The 21271-nt window shown below is 43.0% G+C and overlaps 1 protein-coding gene and 3 non-coding genes across 5 annotated transcripts in view; all 4 read left to right on the forward strand.

Annotated features, from left to right (window-relative positions):
- The window catches only part of LOC126263030 (carbohydrate sulfotransferase 11-like), a 396515-nt gene that overhangs the window by 262625 nt on the left and 112619 nt on the right, over positions 1-21271 (forward strand). The gene's annotated exons all lie outside the window — the stretch shown is intronic.
- Trnaw-cca (transfer RNA tryptophan (anticodon CCA)) lies at positions 20496-20570 on the forward strand. Its single transcript has one exon. It is a non-coding gene; the product is annotated as a tRNA-Trp (tRNA).
- Positions 20797-20871, forward strand: Trnaw-cca (transfer RNA tryptophan (anticodon CCA)). Its single transcript has one exon. It is a non-coding gene; the product is annotated as a tRNA-Trp (tRNA).
- On the forward strand, positions 21098-21172 carry Trnaw-cca (transfer RNA tryptophan (anticodon CCA)). The gene has a single exon. It is a non-coding gene; the product is annotated as a tRNA-Trp (tRNA).

The raw sequence follows: 21271 nt of genomic DNA on the forward strand, positions 1-21271 counted from the left end.
ATCCGGCTACAAACCCCGTTTGCTTCGTGAAAGAAACTTAACAAAAACAGGATGGCCAAAGCATTATGTGTGTTGTGCTACTGAGGGGATGGTATATTACGATTTAGAACAAATTAACGACTACTAATTTCTGTAGTCTGCAGTATATCGTAAGATACGATGGAGGCAACGTGACAGGAGGCCCTTATCCCCTTGCCATTCCATTTAGTTCGACGAAATTCGTGCCCAGCGATTGGAAAATGGTTCAAATGGCTCTGAGCACTATGGGACTTAACATCTGAGGTCATCAGTCCCCTAGAACTACTTAAACCTAACTAACCTAAGGACATCACACACATCCATGCCCGAGGCAGGATTCGAACCTGCGACCGTAGCGGTCACGCGGTTCCAGACTGAAGCGCCTAGAACCGCACGGCCACACCGGCCGGCCAGCATTTGGAGACAGCGCGAATTAGCAGGCAATTGCAGTACAAGCCGATATGCGAACACCTGTTAACGTAGCTACAAGTTTATTTGTTTCACTTGACACCGTTCTTGTAGACGTTAACACTAACTTAATTCTTCTTCCTTTTTCATGTATTCTTTTGGAAAACTATATCTCAAACAATATTTCAAAATATAAACATAATTTTTTTTTACAGATGAACAATACTTCAATAGAAACTATCATATTCGTGGGCGTCTTCGAGTGTGACTTCTTCAGAAGGAATGTAATAACACGACGCCTAAACGTAGATAGTGTCAACAAAAAATGTAATTACGAGAACAAATGCTCCCTTCAACGAATGTTTAATAGGAAAATACCTACATCTCTAAAATTGAGTAGTCCTGCGTTTAAGTTTCCAAAGCATTATGGTAGATGTTAACGCCACTTTACATTCCGTGCATTTCCACGTCGTTTCGCTTCGTAGTTAGTGTTTCATACAAACTCTGCACATCATTTTTTTTTGCGTCAGATAGATATATTTTCAGAAATGGGCCCACTATTACGCTTGAAGTCGAAGACATGTTTCATCTAGTGATGGTTTTCCATGCGTTTCGTTGTCCAGCAACTGGACATTTTAAAAATTGTGTCTGCTATACTTATTCGGTAATCAACATACGTTTCCCTTCTCTGAATATGAAACGTCCCCTTAGAAAAATTATACATGACTGTGCTTAAACTGACACACAATATTTGTAGCGCAACGCAGTCTGACTTTCAATAATCCCTACAAAAGAATGGCCCTGACTAACATTAACGTATACCTTTCACAAATCACTTACCTCACAAAAATCTTCGTTACTCGAACTACTGCAATACAGCGAGCGCCACTACTGCCAGCTAAATAAAAGATTCAAACTACGGAAGGCACTAACTACTGATAGGCATAGTTAGCAAATGAAAGATTTTAATAGAGAACAAACAATGTATTTACCTTAATGGTCAAAATATATATAGCAGTTCATGACATCCAGTCTTACAAATTTCAAAACTCCGCCATTTCTCTCCCCACATCCACCACTGCTGGCGGCTCACCTCCAACTGCGTAACGCTACGCGCTGTTCACATCCAGCTGCCCAACACTACAATGGCAGACAACAATGCAAACTAGCCACAGACTGCACACAGCACAGCCAGTGATTTTCATACAGAGCGCTACGTAACGTTGCCAATAAGAAAACATAAACAGACTACTTACAAATGTGTATTGCTTTTTGGATAACGCACATATTGAATAGAGCCATATATGACACACACAAAAAACAGTTTCTCGCAACTTTCGTTTCCAGGAGTATGCCTCATGATATTTAAGTTTGGCCCGCATTTGTTTCCACTAGTCAGACTCCTCATAGTTAAGGGGTTAAAAGAGTGAAATATTGAAATATACCACACTGATTGTGCATACTGAGCCGAAGAATCCACATTATTTATACTGCAGCACAGTGTCTATTGTTCTAACAACATACGCAAATAGAGGAAAGACTCCATGACTTAAGACACATAGTGATCATGAATTACTCAAGTGTCAAGACTGCCTAACAGTGAAGAAAGTTTCTGAAAAGAACTGCTGAACAACTACTGCGACACTCTCGACAGCAGAGCTCAAGGAATACATCGATCCTTTCCACACAAACTGGCCTCGTGGATCTTTGACATCCTTATAAACTCAATGCCTGACGAAGGATGCAATGCCCGAATCACGCAATATCGAGGATAATGTTCATTTACGAAAAACTTAAATATGAAACCTGGATTATTGGAGTCTGGATAAGCATGTAATGCTTTGATGACTTGCTTATCTCGTTTCCAAAATCAGCAATTCTCTTACATTTGAAGCAATTGTAATCTGACTGGATACAGACAAAGTGGTTACCGATGTTCTGTTTAACCCTACGCACTCATTAGACAACGAGGTAAATAAAATCTTAATGGCGTGCTTCCGAGCAACCTGCTGAGTTATTGTTTCCATTTTATGCACCTGAAGAAGACAGCTGCGTCGGTCGTCAAAATATTTTACATAAAACGGGAAACAATAACTCGGCAGAGCACCTATTAATCAGTCATGCCGAGAAAACCTGAGACATCACAAAATCATTAAGTCTTGCTGCGCAGCTTTTGTAAAAGATATTTTAACGAAAAACCACCACAAGGAGCAAATTAGAGCTGAAGTTATTAAAACAATAACCTTTTTCGTTGCGGCAGTACCTTTCTACGAAATTTCAGTCACCAGCTTTCTCTTCCGAATGCGAAAATATTTTACCGACTCCCACTTACATAGGGAGAAATGACCAACGTAATAAAATAAATCACCCCTCGCACGGAAAGAATCTAGCTGTTCATTTTTTCCCCACGTGCTACTCGATAGTGGAATAATATAAAAAATAACCTGAAAGAGTTTCGATGAAAACTCTGCCAAGCTCTTAAGTGTGAATTGCAGATGTAGAATAATTTTAAAAATTAGTAGCGTGTTGCGGTTTTTCATTAAAGTGTCAATCAGGCACCGTCTGAATACACCACTACGCATAACCAGATCGCTCCACTGGTACTTCAGGTTACCTTATACTTACTGTACACCCTCCATCAAGAACACCCGTATTTGATGAAGAAGAAGATGAATTGAGTAACATTCCCCTTCAATCTAGTGACATATGGCCAGAAAAAGATGTATATATGCAACATTAATAACACTTTCCCCTTTCTCTGCATATTATCTGCAGCTTTTCAGACTCTTAGAACCTCTTCCAGATTTTGAAACGTAGTCATTTTCAGTGTACTGTGTACGAAATATTTCACTTCACTTCTCAAAAATCTTATGTGCTTCATTTGTCTTCGTCCAAACCTTCGAAGTATAAGCTAGAAAAATGTTTGCAGTAACACTGTAATTAATCTGTACCTGCGATCGGTTCAGTGGAATGTATTTTTGTAATGACGGTATACTTTTGTAAGATCCCCAAGTAACGGTGTCAGTGTATGGGCTAAAAACAGGCGGTAATTCGAGGTCTGGCAAACGTGTCTCGTAATTGGCTGGTAGATAAGTATTATAACAATAAAAGAATTTCAACCGGGTTATTTTTGACAAGTATCTCTGAAAACTAATTCCAGTTGTCAGTAATATTTCGTTGGAACTATAAACAATCAAGGCGAGCACAGATAGCGTAATAAATGGCGCGACTGTGCTGGATTAGCCGGCCGGTGTGGCTGTGCGGTTCTAGGCGCTTCAGTCGGGAACCGCGTGACCGCTACGGTCGCAGGTTCGAATCGTGCCTCGGGCATGGATGTGTGTGATGTCCTTAGGTTAGTTAGGTTTAAGTAGTTCTAAGTTTTAGGGGACTGATGACCTCAGACGTTGTCCCATAGTGCTCAGAGCCATTTGAACCATTTTGACTGTGCTGGATGTATTTACTAGATAGAACGCGTACAAAACCCGGGACACAGACTATTAAACTCACTGACAAAGAAATACCGATAATGGAAGTATTGCGTGGTACAGGCTGTAATTAAGATGATCAAACAATCTGACTGGAGTAATCAATAGCTTATATAAGGAGCAGCAATGGCTGTTACTTCCAATTATAATGTACTTGGGAAACATAATCAAAATAATTGTCTATCTCTGATGACACTTGCATCCGACATCGTCAATGGAATTAATATCTCAATAACAATCAGCCACTCAGTAGAATACGCAAAATGCCAACCTGGAGACACACAGTTCAAATTACTCGTTGCTATTTATACGGGTAATTTTTCGTGATGGAATTCATGTAGTAGTAAATGTTTTACCATGAATGTTATTCAGTATCGCTTTCCGTATCGTGCTGTGTTTAACGGGTAAGTATATTTTAAATACGTGTTAAATGGTGTCACTTTATGCGCCTGCAGTAAACATCTTTTACCACAGTCTCTTTCTTAGAAACTTCTTTTTTCTACAAGCTCTAGACAATTGATCTGTGTTGCAGACTTCAGCTGTACACAGTTGATTCATTATTATTTTCTACACGCTGTGGTGAAATACCAAGAAAACTCTGTTCACAGTACCGGTCGGCACCGACCGACCGCTATGTCTTCCTCCAGCAATGGCATCATTTGGTTGCGGTACGGTCAACGTGAGGCCAGCAAGCCGCTCTGCCGGCCGTCGTCAGTTTTTGTGACCTGGAGCCGCTACTGCTCGGCCAGGTAGCTCAGTCCTGCCACAGAAGAAAAATCCTTGGTGGTACTGAGAGTCGAACCTGGATCGTCTGTATGGAAATCAGTCGCAAAATCCCAAGAAACCTGACGATTGTTAATGACTTTTCGTGCTACCGTTAGTACTTCTGTTCCATCCACTAATCACTATCGCTCTCTCCCCCCACCCCTACCCCAACCCCAAAAAACTTCTCGATTACGCTTGACAATGTAGGACACATTTGAACTACACTTGTATACCTTCAATGTACGAAGGTATTCCCAAAAGTAAGGTCTCCTATTTTTTATAAGTACATAGACCTGTTTATTTCCACAATGGTTTACATCAGTTTACAGCTTGAACATTTAGCTATTTTTCGACATAATCACCATTTCTGTCGATGCATTTTTGTAGACGCTGTGGAAGTTTTTGTATGCCCATGTCATACCAACTCGCCGCCTTGCTGTTCAGAAAGTTATGAACCTCTTCTTTCACCTCGTCGTCGGAGCTGAATCGCTTTCCGGCCAAATGTTCTTTTAACCTAGGGATAGCCACTGGGCGCCAGGTCAGGACTATAGGGTGGGTGGGTGATTATGTTCCACTGAAACTGCTGCAGGAGAGCAACGGTTTGCTGAGCGACGTGTGGGCGAACGTTGTCATGGAGACTGTGCACGCTCTTGCTCAACATTCCACTTCCCCAGTTCTGAATTGCCCGTTTGAGTTTTTTCAGTCTCGCAGTACCTGTCAGCGTTAATTGTGGTCTTAGCGATTCAACTTCGACGACGGGGTGAAAGAAGAGGTTCATAACTTTCTGAACAGCAAGGCGGCGAGCTGGTATGACATGAACATACAAAAACTGCCACAGCGTTTACAAAAATGCATCCCCAGAAATGGTGATTATGTCGAAAAATAGCTAAATGTTCAAGCTGTAAACTGATGTATACCAGGTCTATGTACTTACAAAAAATAGGAGACCTTACCTTTGGGATTATCCTCGTAGTGACATTCAGATAGTGTGTAGCATAATATGTAATTGGCATCTACGATTCGGTTTATATGCTCGAAAGAGAAGATTGGTTCAAATGACTCCGAGCACTATGGGACTTAACATCTGAGGTCATCAGTCCCCTAGAACTTAGAACTACTTAAACCTAACTAACCTAAGGACATCACACACATCCATGCACGAGGCAAGATTCGAACCTGCGACCGTAGCGGTCGCGCGGTTCCAGACTGTAGCGCCTAGAACCGCTCGGTCACCTCGGCCGGCCGAAAGGGAAGAATTCACGTCGGATTTTCCATAAGTGTGATTCCTGATAACAACAAAATGTGTAAATGCTTTGTGAGATATTGCGGCCATTTTTTTAATGCACCCGAAAATTGGCATTAGTCTTGAGCACTGTATTTATTAATTTTATACTGCCTTACGCGTTTCGGTCTTACGCCATTCTCAAAGGCTCAAAATACCTGTAACACATTCTTAGGTAAAATGAAACTGAATTTGTCAAACACTGGTCTAAGCGTCTGGTCTAAGTTAGTTGATGACATCAGAGTGAAAACTAATTTTATTTTGATAGCTCTCGGTCCGTGTGTTAACTGCGCACCATTTTCCATTTCCGCAAGGGTACGTACTGCAGGCGTGAGAAATGTGGGCAGGATCGGTGACTCTTCGAGCGTTTCCTTCGTTTGTTAGGAAGTGACTGAGGTAGTCAAGTAATGTAGACGAGATACTTTGTATCCTTGTTTCACAATTCAGTTTCGTTTTGCCTAATGATGTGTTATACAAGATATTTTGAGCCTTTGAGAATGGAGTAAAGCCGAAACGCGTAAGGCAGTGCGAAACAATAAATACACTGATGAAGACTAATACTAGTTTTTGAGTCCTGATAACTTTTCCTCAACTTTCATCTAAGTTTGACCAGTACTACATGTGTATTTTCTGAAGTGGTGATGAACTTCGAACATGATGCCCTTCACACGTGCTTTCAGGGAATAAATTTCCCTAGCAGTAACCCGCCCTTACTTGCACAACATTTTTTAACATGTAAGTTCGGTTCATACTGTCTGCGCATGCGTGAGAGACAGGACAAAAAGAGAAAATGCGTGAGCGCTCAATAATGGACGACCACGCCGTTTCGCGTACTGTTTTTACGAGAAATACGGATCGTAAGCAGAGATCCTTTTGCCACTTAACAGTAAGGCTAAACCTAATCTATGTATTTTATTAGTTCATACTTTCCTGTTTTCGCTTTTGGCCCTTCCGATACATTCCCTCCAGTTCTCGAATTAAGTGCATCTCTACATGCTTCATGCACTTATTCCTTTCCAACAACACACGATCAGCACCCTTGTTGAGAGCTTCTTCTTCCGATTGTATCGCGTTGAAATGTTCCACTAGTACAGATCATTGTTGTCATCGCTGTTAATGTAAGTGACATCCTCAAACCATTTTTCACGCTCATACAGTCCTAAAAATTGCTATCGATATCATAAAACCTTTCGCTTTTTAGTGGTTCTAATTCATGTGTAGATTATTTTTTAATTTAAAAAAAATGTATCGTCACAATTTCTGTCAATTTCCTATATTTTCGTTAACGGTTGAACATCTGGAATTCACGACAAAGCATTCTGAGCTTCAAGTGTCGAAAATAATAAAATTTGCGAATTAAAGTCACAGATCGTTCCAAATCCCACTACATCTGGGTGCTTTGCAACCGATCCTGTGTAGAGAGCTATCGAATCATTCATCACTGAGTATGGAAAACCGCCGACGTATCACAATCTCGGTGGCCATTCCGGTGAGGTTCCTACCGCGTACCAAACAGCGATTCGAGATGTGCCCTGACACAAGTCGTCCACTCGTACACGACTTTACAAATGGCTTATAAGTTTTTTTACGTTGTACTGCGTTTTGAAAGAGACTGTATTCGCGCCCACTGGCTTGCGGTGCGTAGTAAGCGGTGGCGAGGCGCTCTGCACTCCGGAAATTCATTTCAGAGACGAGAAGAAAGATCACATTACCGCATTTGTTACGTCACAGCTTGCGTAATGAGCAGAAATTGCCCGCCGGCTGGAAACGCTCGCGTCCGACTCGCCGAGCGCTGGCTTAACTGTTGAAGCTGGCGAGCTTTTAGAAGGACTTCATTTTACGCGCGGCAAAAAACATTCGCAACGGAACCTCTACTTCCGCAAGCTCGCTGTGCAGATGTAACGACTCTGTAGAATAGCAAGCACAGTGCGTTCATCTTTTCATCAATATTTTTCGACGATTTTCCCGGGCGCCTGTGTTGCCGTTAATAGTGAAACCAGTCCATTTAGGCACTAACAAAAGCACCATCAATTGCAACCGTATTCCTAGTAGTCAGGAGTGTTCGTGTGCTAAAAATTAAACTATGGTGGTGTCGCGCTTGTGACTCAGAAGACCAACATTTACATGTCCCCAACTACACCGGAAGAGGATTGCCAAGCTCACAACCCATGCTGCACTGGGTTCAAGGAATTTTAAAGTCCAGTGCTTCCGCCCCCCTCCCTGCCTCTTCTGCCAGTGAATACTCGCCCATTTCCTTGACCATTGCGCCACTTCGTCTGTGAGGTTCTTGAGTGTGTCCGCGGACCACGATGACACGAGCTGTTAGTTGCGGAGATGTAGTCTTCATCGCGCACTGGCGCCGCTGAAAAACAATACACACATACACAAGGGAAACACTGAAACTTCCTGGCAGATTAAAATTGTGTCCCGGACCGAGACTCGAACTCGGGACCATTGCCTTTCGCGGGCAAGTGCTCTACCAACTGAGCTACCCAAGCACGACCCACGCCCCGTCCTCACAGCTCTACTTCTGCAAGGTTCGCAGGAGAGCTTCTGTAAAGTTTGGAAGGTAGGAGAGCTTCTGTAAAGTTTGGAAGGTAGGAGACGAGGTACTGGCAGAAGTAGAGCTGTAAGGACGGGGCGTGAGTCGTGCTTGGGTAGCTCAATTGGTAGAGCACTTGCCCGCGAAAGGCAATGGTCCCGAGTTCGAGTCTCGGTCCGGCACACAGTTTTAATATGCCAGGAAGTTTCATATCAGCGCACTCTCTGCTGCAGATTGAAAATCTCAAGGGAAACACTGTCACACACAGTAAAATACACAACGAGCCCATGGCGCATTCGTAGTCGCGATCTTAGAGATCTGACGCTGCATATTAGGCTTGTAGCTTTTCGCTCTCTTTTCTTTGTTATTGCTCGCGTAGCAACCAGTATATGAGATAAAATATGTGGCTACAAAAAGAGCCCTGAAATACTTTTTAGGGATACTGTGATGTGACTTTCTTTGGATCATTAATTTTCAACAACAACAAAAAATATTATGTTCTTATTATTCTGGATCTGGCTTTCTATTAAAGGAACATTGTTTCGTTACTGTAACCCGCTATAAAGTTCAACATATCTTTCCTACTTTGCAATTATTGAAAAGGTTACTGAAAATTATTTCGTTATTAATACTGATGTTACAGTATGCAATGTTTGTACAACATCAAAATTTTGCTGTGGATTTTTGTTAACAGTAAAACACCAATAAGTACCACGACTAACACGAGGACATGAGACTATTATCAGAGAAAAATGTTTTTACTATAATGTTTGCCAGACCAGAACTACGCACAGCAAGATTTTTTTTGTCATGAAGGCAAATTATCCTTTTGCACTGTTAATAATATAATATCATCCGCAGACCGCGTCCACCTGTAAAACACATCATAAAATCTACTGATCTGTCCTGCAATCCCGAAAGCTGAAAGAAATAATTTTATTTCACTATGACCTGTCCGCTTCTTTGCTGTATGATTGGTTTCATTTAACGCAGTTTGAATGCGCGGCGGCAGCGGCTCGTTCGTTCGTAGCGCAGCTCTACACCACGAATAATATTTAAATAGCTGAAAATGTCTTAAAAGGTTGGGATAAAATACCAGGCAAGCTTATTACAAATCATAATGCAAGTTTTCACTAAGTAACTCTATTCAAAACATTTAGACAGATTAAATTCTTACACACCTTAACAAATCAATGCCTAATGGCGTCGTTTCTCAATTTTGACAAAAGAATGCTACACAAGCATACCATATAGCATCACAGGCTCTTCCCACACACGTAACTCCAAAAACACGACAGAGAAATTAATGCTCGGTCACTACTATTTATACTCGGTTTGATATCTTTGTTTGATATTTAATAAGTATAGTCTGTGGCGGTTCCAGTACTCGCCGACACAGATATTATCTTTAAAAAAATCGGTACATAATTCTATACAAGTATTAAGCATGACACATCATGGTTTCTCTTTATTACATAAAGTTCATATAATCATTGTCCACGCAGAAATAAAATTACAATTATCCAATTCATTTTTGTTTCTTTTTTACCACATATAATGTGTTTTGCCAGAAGACGTTACAAGGTTTATCGGACGGCGGTTTAGAGTGTCAACCATTACAATACCGTTACTAGTTATTGTGCGTGTACAAATAAACAACTTAGATTTCAATACTTTGAATGTTGTCGTCGATCGGCCTGACATTATATTCGCTCGTTCGCACGAACAGTGTTTATTCGATTGAGGTATTGTAAGATGCGACTGCACTTAATAGTCCTGCTACAAAAGTAGCTGTTCATACACTCCTGGAAATTGAAATAAGAACACCGTGAATTCATTGTCCCAGGAAGGGGAAACTTTATTGACACATTCCTGGGGTCAGATACATCACATGATCACACTGACAGAACCACAGGCACATAGACACAGGCAACAGAGCATGCACAATGTCGGCACTAGTACAGTGTATATACACCTTTACAGCAATGCAGGCTGCTATTCTCCCATGGAGACGATCGTAGAGATGCTGGATGTAGTCCTGTGGAACGGCTTGCCATGCCATTTCCACCTGGCGCCTCAGTTGGACCAGCGTTCGTGCTGGACGTGCAGACCGCGTGAGACGACGCTTCATCCAGTCCCAAACATGCTCAATGGGGGACAGATCCGGAGATCTTGCTGGCCAGGGTAGTTGACTTACACCTTCTAGAGCACGTTGGGTGGCACGGGATACATGCGGACGTGCATTGTCCTGTTGGAACAGCAAGTTCCCTTGCCGGTCTAGGAATGGTAGAACGATGGGTTCGATGACGGTTTGGATGTACCGTGCACTATTCAGTGTCCCCTCGACGATCACCAGTGGTGTACAGCCAGTGTAGGAGATCGCTCCCCACACCATGATGCCGGGTGTTGGCCCTGTGTGCCTCGGTCGTATGCAGTCCTGATTGTGGCGCTCACCTGCACGGCGCCAAACACGCATACGACCATCATTGGCACCAAGGCAGAAGCGACTCTCATCGCTGAAGACGACACGTCTCCATTCGTCCCTCCATTCACGCCTGTCGCGACACCACTGGAGGCGGGCTGCACGATGTTGGGGCGTGAGCGGAAGACGGCCTAACGGTGTGCGGGACCGTAGCCCAGCTTCATGGAGACGGTTGCGAATGGTCCTCGCCGATACCCCAGGAGCAACAGTGTCCCTAATTTGCTGGGAAGTGGCGGTGCGGTCCCCTACGGCACAGCGTAGGATCCTACGGTCTTGGCGTGCATCCGTGCGTCGCTGCGGTCTGGTCCCAGGTCGACGGGCACGTGCACCTTCCGCCGACCACTGGCGACAACATCGATGTACTGTGGAGACCTCACGCCCCACGTGTTGAGCAATTCGGCGGTACGTCCACCCGGCCTCCCGCATGCCCACTATACGCCCTCGCTCAAAGTCCGTCAACTGCACATACGGTTCACGTCCACGCTGTCGCGGCATGCTACCAGTGTTAAAGACTGCGATGGAGCTCCGTATGCCACGGCAAACTGGCTGACACTGACGGCGGCGGTGCACAAATGCTGCGCAGCTAGCGCCATTCGACGGCCAACACCGCGGTTCCTGGTGTGTCCGCTGTGCCGTGCGTGTGATCATTGCTTGTACAGCCCTCTCGCAGTGTCCGGAGCAAGTATGGTGGGTCTGACACACCGGTGTCAATGTGTTCTTCTTTCCATTTCCAGGAGTGTATTTCATGCGTCTTACTAAGATTCAACATAGTGCATAAAGAAAGGGGACCACTCAGATTTGAGAATGGTGAATTAACTACACTGATGATAAATCAGGGAGATGCCTTAAATGTTCGTAAACTTCAGCTCCTGAGTTAAGTACTTCATGCTTCAACATTATTATGAACTTTTCTGGCAGCGTGAGAAGACTGACTTACGTGTGACTATTTTAAGAATCTCGCGAACCACCGGACTATACCGCGTTTCATGAAATCACCGTTTTTATGTAGAACCTTAGTCCACCAGGTGTGCCTCTTTCTCAGACTGTTACCACAAAGCGTGTTACACTATTTTATAAATTGCCCATAGAGTCAACGCAACTTAATGAATCACGGTAGCAAAGAGTTTTATTTCGAAATACTCTAATTAGGAAGGTGAGTGAATTCTGTTTTCAAAACTACCTGCAACGAAACAAACTTTAACAACGAGGACGTTGTTATTCGTGCTCGGCTTTCAAGAAAGAGAAACTCTTTCGCACGTTGCTTATTTTGCCATTTTACTCAAAGAACCACAGACAATTTGCACAGAGGCGACACAGATGAACTGTGCTGGATGGACTCCTCTCAACAAATGTAACATGACAATCGCCGCCGGGTGGCACCTTTATTAGCCATTAAGGAGCTTCTCACGTTACCTTCTGAGAGGGGTACGATATTTAGACCGGCATGAAATTCCGACATTCGCAGCAACGAAAACGTGAAACTCCTAAAATCGAGAGATCGCGGAACTGACATTAATATGTTGATAAAATTAAGAGTAATAAATTATGGTAAGGGAAATAAACTATAATTCTTTGGATATGGTTATCATAATATTTATTTACCAAAAGAAAGTCGAGTATTAGAGATTTATCGCACCATAACATACATTCTTACCTTCTACACAATTTTTTTGTTTTTTAGTCATCAGTCTTCTGACTGGTTTGATGCGGACCGCCGCGAATTCCTCTCCTGTGCCAACCTCTTCATATCAGAGTAGCACTTGCAACCTACGTCCTCAATTATTTGCTGGATGTATTCCAATCTCTGTCGTCCTCTACAGTTTTTGCCCTTACAGCTCCCTCTAGTACCATGCAAGTCATTCCCTGACGTCTTAACAAATGTCCAATTATTTGGCGCTAACGAGGCATTTATGGCAAAGTCGTAACTCATGTATAGCCATTCGCAAAAAATTATTTTGCATGTAGCTCACAGTTACCGCACATTGGTACTCTTGTAGAAGCAGTGAGAACTAACAAGGGCAGGCTCAGTAACAAACATTGGCTTCCAGTCTCCCGCTACAGGGTTTAATTCACTCTTGATAGTAGCCTAAAGAAAAGATGGAGTAATTTACACCACCATACAAATTGAATGGCAGGAAATAAAGAAAATGCCGATAATTTCGCTACCACCAGCACAAAATGCGCGAAGGGGGTATGAGAACAACGTGAGACAGAGTATAGCTTCAACGTGTGCGTATATAAAATCATTTTTTTTTCTTCGCTTCTAGCGCAAATGTTAAAAAAATTCTGATACTGGAAAGAAATTAACTTCTCTATGCACTGTACAATGGCTTTGCCGAGTATATCTGAGGCTATATATGTAAAACAGATAATAAACTTATGAATTTTCTTGAAAACTTACGACCTTTACGAAAAATATGCTCCTCTGAACTCACGAGGAAAACACAGCAAGTGTCGTCATCCAATTTCCCAGGAACTTTGCTCAGTGGAAGAAAAGTCAAAAAAAAGCGAACAAGTATCTCGGTTTATCCGTAGATACTCCAGAAAAGTATTTGAAATTGCTTTCAACGAACTTCCTGTAATATATCTTGATTCATAATCAGTTGCAAGACTGCAAGCGCTAGTTTTCTGAAAAGTAATGCGTTATGCAAGGTTTCTTTCCCGAGTGAGATTCAGACGAAGAAATGGAAAACCTGCCTTCGCGCGATGCTCGTGGTGTTTGGAATATCTGTGGTTCGAATGTTTCTACGATCGGTACCATCCAAGGGAATACACCAAATTTTCCTGAAGAATAAACTTATGGATAAATCATAAGAACTGAAACGAGAACGAGAATTTAAAAAGATTGTAACTCCTCAACATACCATACACACACATATATTATATAATAAACGTGTGACACTTATTCTGAAGTTCATTCGTAATTTTTCAATTAATATCCCCTAATTTGACAAGAAAAATTCGTGTTGTAACCTTCTAAGGACGTGGGTAGATAAATGAAAGCAATAAAAATAAAATGAAATCAGTAATCGGGTTTCGAAAACGGGGCGCAAAGCTTAGGAGCCACAATACTAACCACTGAGCCACCATTTCGTCTCAGGACATAAGGAACCTGGAAAATACTTCGAAAACTTTGACCGCATTTTTTCAGAAACGGTCTGTTACCTGCAGATGAAGCGAGACAAGCGATCGCTTTATTTGACCGCTCTTCCACTGAGCGAAGTTTCTGGGAAATCAGATTATGGCACTAGCCGTGTTCTGCTCGCCAGAGAGGTAGCTCACTGCTCGGCGAGGAGACTGCCTCGGCCTTGCTGGCGCTCAGTGCGTGAGACGAGATTGCATCTCCGTGTAACTGACTGCTGATCTACATCGAATAATGACCACCAAGCGTCTGGAATTAAATCCGACGACCGATCGTTCGCACAAGTGCACAAAAATGTGGAATAGCGTTTGAAACGGGTGCAGTAAATCAGAAGGGTGTACGCCATCGCACGCAACTCCGCGGGTCTGTTGACGAAACTGCACACCACGGGCGCCGCAAACACAACATCTGCAACAATTTCTCATAACGCCGGAGATGATCTCAACGACTTATTTTCGACCTCGGTCGGCCAATTTCTGCTAGTAATCTGCGCTTCTCCACACGAACGGCCTTTGTCTAGATGCCTTTCAAGAGATACAGGTAGATATTTAATCATGAACATCATAAAATCTCTTCTGAAACGATGGTAAATGAGATTTTAAAACTCAGCATAATGGGAATAGTATTCCAGTCTTGGTAGGCACATTACTATCTTTTTCTTCCTCTGATGGACGTCATATGTCGAGTAGAACAGGTACAATTCTAAATATAAGTCATAATCAAGAATAATAATCATTAATCAGCTAGTGATTAAAGATCATTGAGCATTATATCACTTCTATCAAACACGAAATGTTCTTAACGTATTGTGGCAGAAGTTATCTTCGCTTCTTGTCTCAGAGAACTCAGTTTGTACAGGTCTACAGTTTCTAGTTTTGAGTGAAAAGGTTACCGACATTTTACATTATTTCGATCCCAGGTTTGCATCGGCAGTTAATAACGTTGAGGGCTTGTAGACCATCATACTCTCAGAACCACGCTGATTTAGGTAAATGACTACCTCAGCTAAGCCACTCACAAACATCTACGGACGGTTTTTGCACTAATGATGTCGGCAAAGCATTAGAAAATGTCAGTGTTGACCCTGTACTTTCCAAAATGAAATAAATGAATTTTGCAGGCAGTGGCCCGAAATGGTTCGACAGCTACCTGCTTGTGATACTGAAACGTTGGCTTGGAATCGCACTCCACTAGCGGTAGTTAGTTGTTAGTTACTCACGTGTTCCGTTGATCAATCTCACGGTAACCGTTATGATGTCACGCAAATCAAAAAAATGCAGTTTTTAGCGTACGTCACTGAAAAGTACGAATGAAGTGTCCCAGCGTGCATGGAAAACGTCATGTCTCTATCTCGCGATTTGTCCACTTCGGTGCAGATGTATCAAGTTTGTCGTCACAGGATTACAAGCATCTACCATAAGAGTAACACTGTTCACCTTTTCTCTGTCCTCTTCCATTATGTACTTTACACTAATAACCGGCAGCAATACTTACGTAACATCACTACGGATATCACTTAGGGTATCTTATGCGCTGACGGTAATCTAATCTCGTTGTCTAAATGGACGCACGATGTGACTTACAACTTAATACGAAATATTCAACAGCCATGAAGACCATCTGATAAGCCTTCCAATCGTGACCAACTTCACACAGAAACAGAATCCATAAAGAATGATACCTATCATTTACGGGAACAGTCGACAAATATTAGGGTCTAAAAGTACCGAAAGTATATTTCGTAAGACGCCAAAACGTTAAGTACCACGTGTTTAAACCCGGAATTAAACTGATTACTCACAGCAAACTCGGAATGAACCAAATGAGGCGATTACCATTGACGCATCGTTCGCAGAGAGAAATGAAATTTCTGTCTTTTTTTTTTCAGTTCCTTAACTTCCGTAAGTGAAATTCCTCGTTCTTATCATCCCTTTCATTTTACAGCTTATACTTTGACTTACATAAAAATGAATTAACTCCGTTGTCACAGTCTCTGGCTTAAAGACCGCGACGACGGCGTCCAGCAGTTACCCAAAATAATGCGAGTAGCTCATGTTCTGTTTTTACCGGTGACAGTTTACTCAACACTATAAATAAAAGCGGGTGCAAACGGCTCTAGTTCGGGTAATCAAACAGAAATTCCTGTCCTCAGCGACAGCACCTGGCGCCCTGGTCTCGTTTTTGTCAGTGCTGTGTCCAGAAATCGGGCTGAAACGCAACATTGGCGACGGGCGATGTAAATCCTGCTCACCTAGTTCTCCTCTGTTATGATAGTGTGCTCCACTTGAGGGCTGCAGGAGTGTGTACACATTCCTCGACGGGACGCTCTTGTATTCGATGCGAGAAAAATGCAGTAAATCGTCGTCCGAACGTCACTGTAAATTCACCTCGTCTTCACTACAACGAGTTCTTTGTGTCTAAAGGTAATCGCAGCGTAAGTGAGCAAACTGCCACTGAGTTACAACATATTATGTCGCAAGAATACCATTTTAGGCTGTCAAGTGAATAGCTATAATGTTGCTTCTATCTTCGAGATTTGCTTCAAATGAATTGTTTCAGTAACGCTTACAAGTGATTGCTCAATAATTACAATTAAGTATCTTTTGTAAGTGGTGGAATAACATTTTGAAATACTCAAACAGTTAAATCTCAGCGTATTGCACCCGGGGCAAGAACAGTGACACAACTCAAATATGCAACAATTCAGAAAAATCGACTTAAAGAATTCTATAAAACTTATACTGCAGTAGTATAAGCTTCCTTTAAATTTCATGTAAGTATTTGTCGCAGAAAATTCCCCTTTATTCCGTACAATAGTAATATGGGCGTACAATTCTGTTCTTGTCTAATGTGAAGTGTTATCAGGTAATCAGTAATTAGTTCTTTGAGTTTTGTCACTTTTACTGTTTTCCTAAAAACTATTTTCTCGAAACTTCCTGGCAGATTAAAACTGTGTGCCGCACCGAGACTCGAACTCGAGGCCTTTCCTCTTGCCCACTAGGCAAAGGTCCCGAGTTCGAGTCTCGGTCCGGCACACAGTTTTAATCTGCCAGGATGTTTCATATCAGCGCACACTCCGCTGCAGAGTGAAAAATCTTATTCTGGAAACTATTTTCTTTTCTTTTTTTATGACTCTGCACGTAATACTTTGCCATTTTCCTACAGCAATCTTTTTTTTTTACTTAGTGTAATGTAAAATGATATTCGAACCTCCATCAGGCAAAATTAGTACTTAAGATAAAATAAAAATTGAAAAACAATGTGAAATGGTTTTATCAGCAAAATACGAAAGCAAAATTATAATTTATGACGAGCAGCTTTATAATTTATGAAGATTAATATAATTTAATAGGGAACATCAATTACATAAAATTTAAAGAACACAGTTTACTAAAACATGCAATCATAAATAGATCTATGTAACGTAGCAATACTTCTCGCCGAGAAAAGGAATGCAAAATGAACTTTCTTACAGCAAAATATTTCCATATTTTTTTTCTCGTACGCTGCATCGCACGAAATTTCGTAATATTTACAACTGCTCTAATCGTCAAAACAGTGTCTGTTCCTTCAGACATGTGTGCATGCGTTGTATGTAAGACACAGACACTGTATAAACAGAGCAATTGTAATAATCAATGATATTACAGATTACCTTCAACTTAACTTATACACGAAAAGTGCCACAACTCAACGCCCTTCTTGAATGACCCCCTCACACCTGCCAGTGGCAACGATGTTCTTGCCTTGTCGAGTCATGAAGTAGCCTACAACAAACCTCGCACAACAACCCTGACGTGGACAATTTGCGAGATAGAGAATACGTATTTTTCAATGACATAACCTTAAAACTGCAGTTTTTTTATTTGTGTCATTTTTCTTGTCGGGGTGCGATATGTAAGCCTTCGGATTCCCCTCTCTTCATGTCAATAGACTGGATGTACCACTTAACTCTTCCGTTGTACATATTGAGTTAATTTGTAAAGATTAGCTCAGTGGAGATTGATATGAAAGCATTCATCTTCCCGGTGCATCCCGTACATGCTCTGTGGGTGACAAATGGGGACTGTTATTTCCTACTTTAAGTGTCTCATTTCCTAATCTAATTTCCTCAGCATCACCTGATTTAATTCGACTTCATTCCATTATCCTCGTTTTGATTTTGTTCAAATGGTTCAAATGGCTCCAAGCACTATGGGACTTAACATCTGACGTCATCAGTTCCCTAGACTTAGAACTACTTAAACCTAACTAACCTTAGGACATCACACACATCCATGCCCGAGGCAGGATTCGAACCTGCGATCGTAGCGGTCACGCGGTTCCAGACTGAAGCGCCTAGAAGCGCACGGCCACACCGGCCGGCTGGAGTCTTATGATTCGTCCATTCTTGCACTTCACTCGACTTTATGATGCGCGAATATTTTTGCTACAAACACGAATACGTTCGAGATTCTTGCCGTTTGTGGATTAGTTATAGGAACAATCGTCGAACTGGTTTCTTCTATTTTGGGAAACAGTATTATTGTTAGTTTAAAATATTCAAATGTGTGTGAAATCTTATGGGACTTAACTGCTAAGGCCATCAGTCACTAAGCTTACACACTACTTAACCTAAATTATACTAAGGACAAACACACACACTCATGCCCGAGGGAGGACTCGAACCTCCCCCGGGACCAGCAGCACAGCCCAAGACTGCAGCCCCATAGACCGCTCGGCTAATCCCGCGCGGCTATTGTTAGTTGCAGACGTGGTTGCTCATTTGGTACTTTATTTAAACTATGTATTACATTCCATACAGGTTTCCTATGTTTCGCATTCAATGATTTGGCTGCAAGTGTAACGAAGGAAACTTCGCGCTGTTGGTTATAAGCGACGTCTTCCTGCAAAGAGTCGGATCTTCTACAGTTTACTAGGCATTTTCTGTTCTTAAAAGTAAGTGTCTGTTCACTACAAGAGGATCGTAAATTAACTGTCATGTAATCTACTGTTTCATGCCTTCCAGGGTCCTTAGGAACCTAAAGAATGACAAATGTGGTGTAATTTTTTAGTTATCGTTGGTTTTTGTGACACTACAAACGCTCACTATCGTAAAAATGATGTCACAAGTCAATATAAATTGTAGTACTCTCAGAAATGTTACTTGCTGCCGCTTGGGGAGCTGCTACCGCACTGGGTAACAAAAACGTGACGGAGTGTAGCGACTGTTATGCCAGGCACGGCTACCAGGGGTGATGGTCTTTGATGCCATTTCATTTCATAGCAGGACCCATTTCGTTCCCATCCGTGGCACTCATATAGCACAGTACTTCGTCCACGATACTCTACGCCCCGTTTTGTTCACAGTGAGCGCCATCCTGGGCCTACGTTTTAGCAAGATAATTCCCACCAACACAAGGCGAGAGTTTCTACTGCTTATCTTCGTGCTTGCTAAACCCTGCTTTGGCCAGCAATGTCGCCGGATCGCTGTTGACAATCTAACGCGGCAGTTGGACATAATGTGGCAGTATATCGATCAGAAGGACATCCATCAATATCAATCAATGCCAAGCCCAATAACTGCTTGTATAAGGGCTCGAGATGATCCAACGCGTTATTGACTTGCTCATTTCGTGAGACGATGGCATTCATGTATCGTACAAGCGTTACGGTGCCTTCCATGACCACCAGTGGCGTACGTCGGCCCCACATAATGCCACCCCAAAACAGCAGCGGACCTCCACCTTGCTGCACTCGCTGGACAGTGTGTCCAAGGCGTTCAGCCTGACCGGGTTGCCTCGAAACACGTCTCCGACGATTGTCTGGTTGAAGGCATCAGCGACTCTCATCGGTGAAGAGAACGTGATGCCAACCCTAGCATTCCATTCGCCATGTTGTTGGGCCCATCTCTATCGCGCTGCATGGCATTGTAGTTGCAAAAATAGACCTCGCCATAGACGTCGGGAAAGAAGTTGCGCATCATGCAGCCTATTGCGCACAGTTTGAGTCCTAACACGACGTCCTGTGGCTACACGAAAAGCATTGTACAACATGGTGGGGTTGCTATCAGGGTTCCTCCGAGCCATAATCCGTAGGTAGCGGTCATCCACTGCAGTAGTAGCCCTTGGGCGGCCTGTGCGACGCATGACATCGACAGTTCCTGTCTCTCTGTGTGTCTTCCATGTCCGAACAACATCGCATTGCAGAATGAGATTTTCACTCTGCATTCTGGAAACATCCCCCAGGCTGTGGCTAAGCCATGTCTCCACAATATCCTTTCTTTCAGGAGTGCTAGTTCTGCAAGGTTCGCAGGAGAGCTTCTGTAAAGTTTGGAAGGTAGGAGACGAGGTACTGGCAGAAGTAAAGCTGTGAGTACCGGCCGTAAGTCGTGCTTCGGTAGCTCAGTTGGTAGAGCACTTGCCCGCCAAAGGCAAAGGTCCCGAGTTCGAGTCTCGGTCGGGCACACAGTTTTAATCTGCCAGGAAGTTTCCTATCAGCGCACACTCCGCTGCAGAGTGAAAATCTCGTTCTGGAAACATCCCCCAGGCTGTGGCTAAGCCATGTCTCCACAATATCCTTTCTTTCAGGAGTGCTAGTTCTGCAAGGTTCGCAGGAGAGCTTCTGTAAAGTTTGGAAGGTAGGAGACGAGGTACTGGCAGAAGTAAAGCTGTGAGTACCGGCCGTGAGTCGTGCTTCGGTAGCTCAGTTGGTAGAGCACTTGCCCGCCAAAGGCAAAGGTCCCGAGTTCGAGTCTCGGTCGGGCACACAGTTTTAATCTGCCAGGAAGTTTCCTATCAGCGCACACTCCGCTGCAGAGTGAAAATCTCGTTCTGGAAACATCCCCCAGGCTGTGGCTAAGCCATGTCTCCACAATATCCTTTCTTTCAGGAGTGCTAGTTCTGCAAGGTTCGCAGGAGAGCTTCTGTAAAGTTTGGAAGGTAGGAGACGAGGTACTAGCAGAAGTAAAGCTGTGAGTACCGGCCGTGAGTCGTGCTTCGGTAGCTCAGTTGGTAGAGCACTTGCCCGCCAAAGGCAAAGGTCCCGAGTTCGAGTCTCGGTCGGGCACACAGTTTTAATCTGCCAGGAAGTTTCCTATCAGCGCACACTCCGCTGCAGAGTGAAAATCTCATTCTGGAAACATCCCCCAGGCTGTGGCTAAGCCATG

This window comes from Schistocerca nitens, chromosome 6, assembly GCF_023898315.1.
Source record: "Schistocerca nitens isolate TAMUIC-IGC-003100 chromosome 6, iqSchNite1.1, whole genome shotgun sequence".
Classification (NCBI taxonomy): Eukaryota; Metazoa; Arthropoda; class Insecta; order Orthoptera; family Acrididae; genus Schistocerca; species Schistocerca nitens.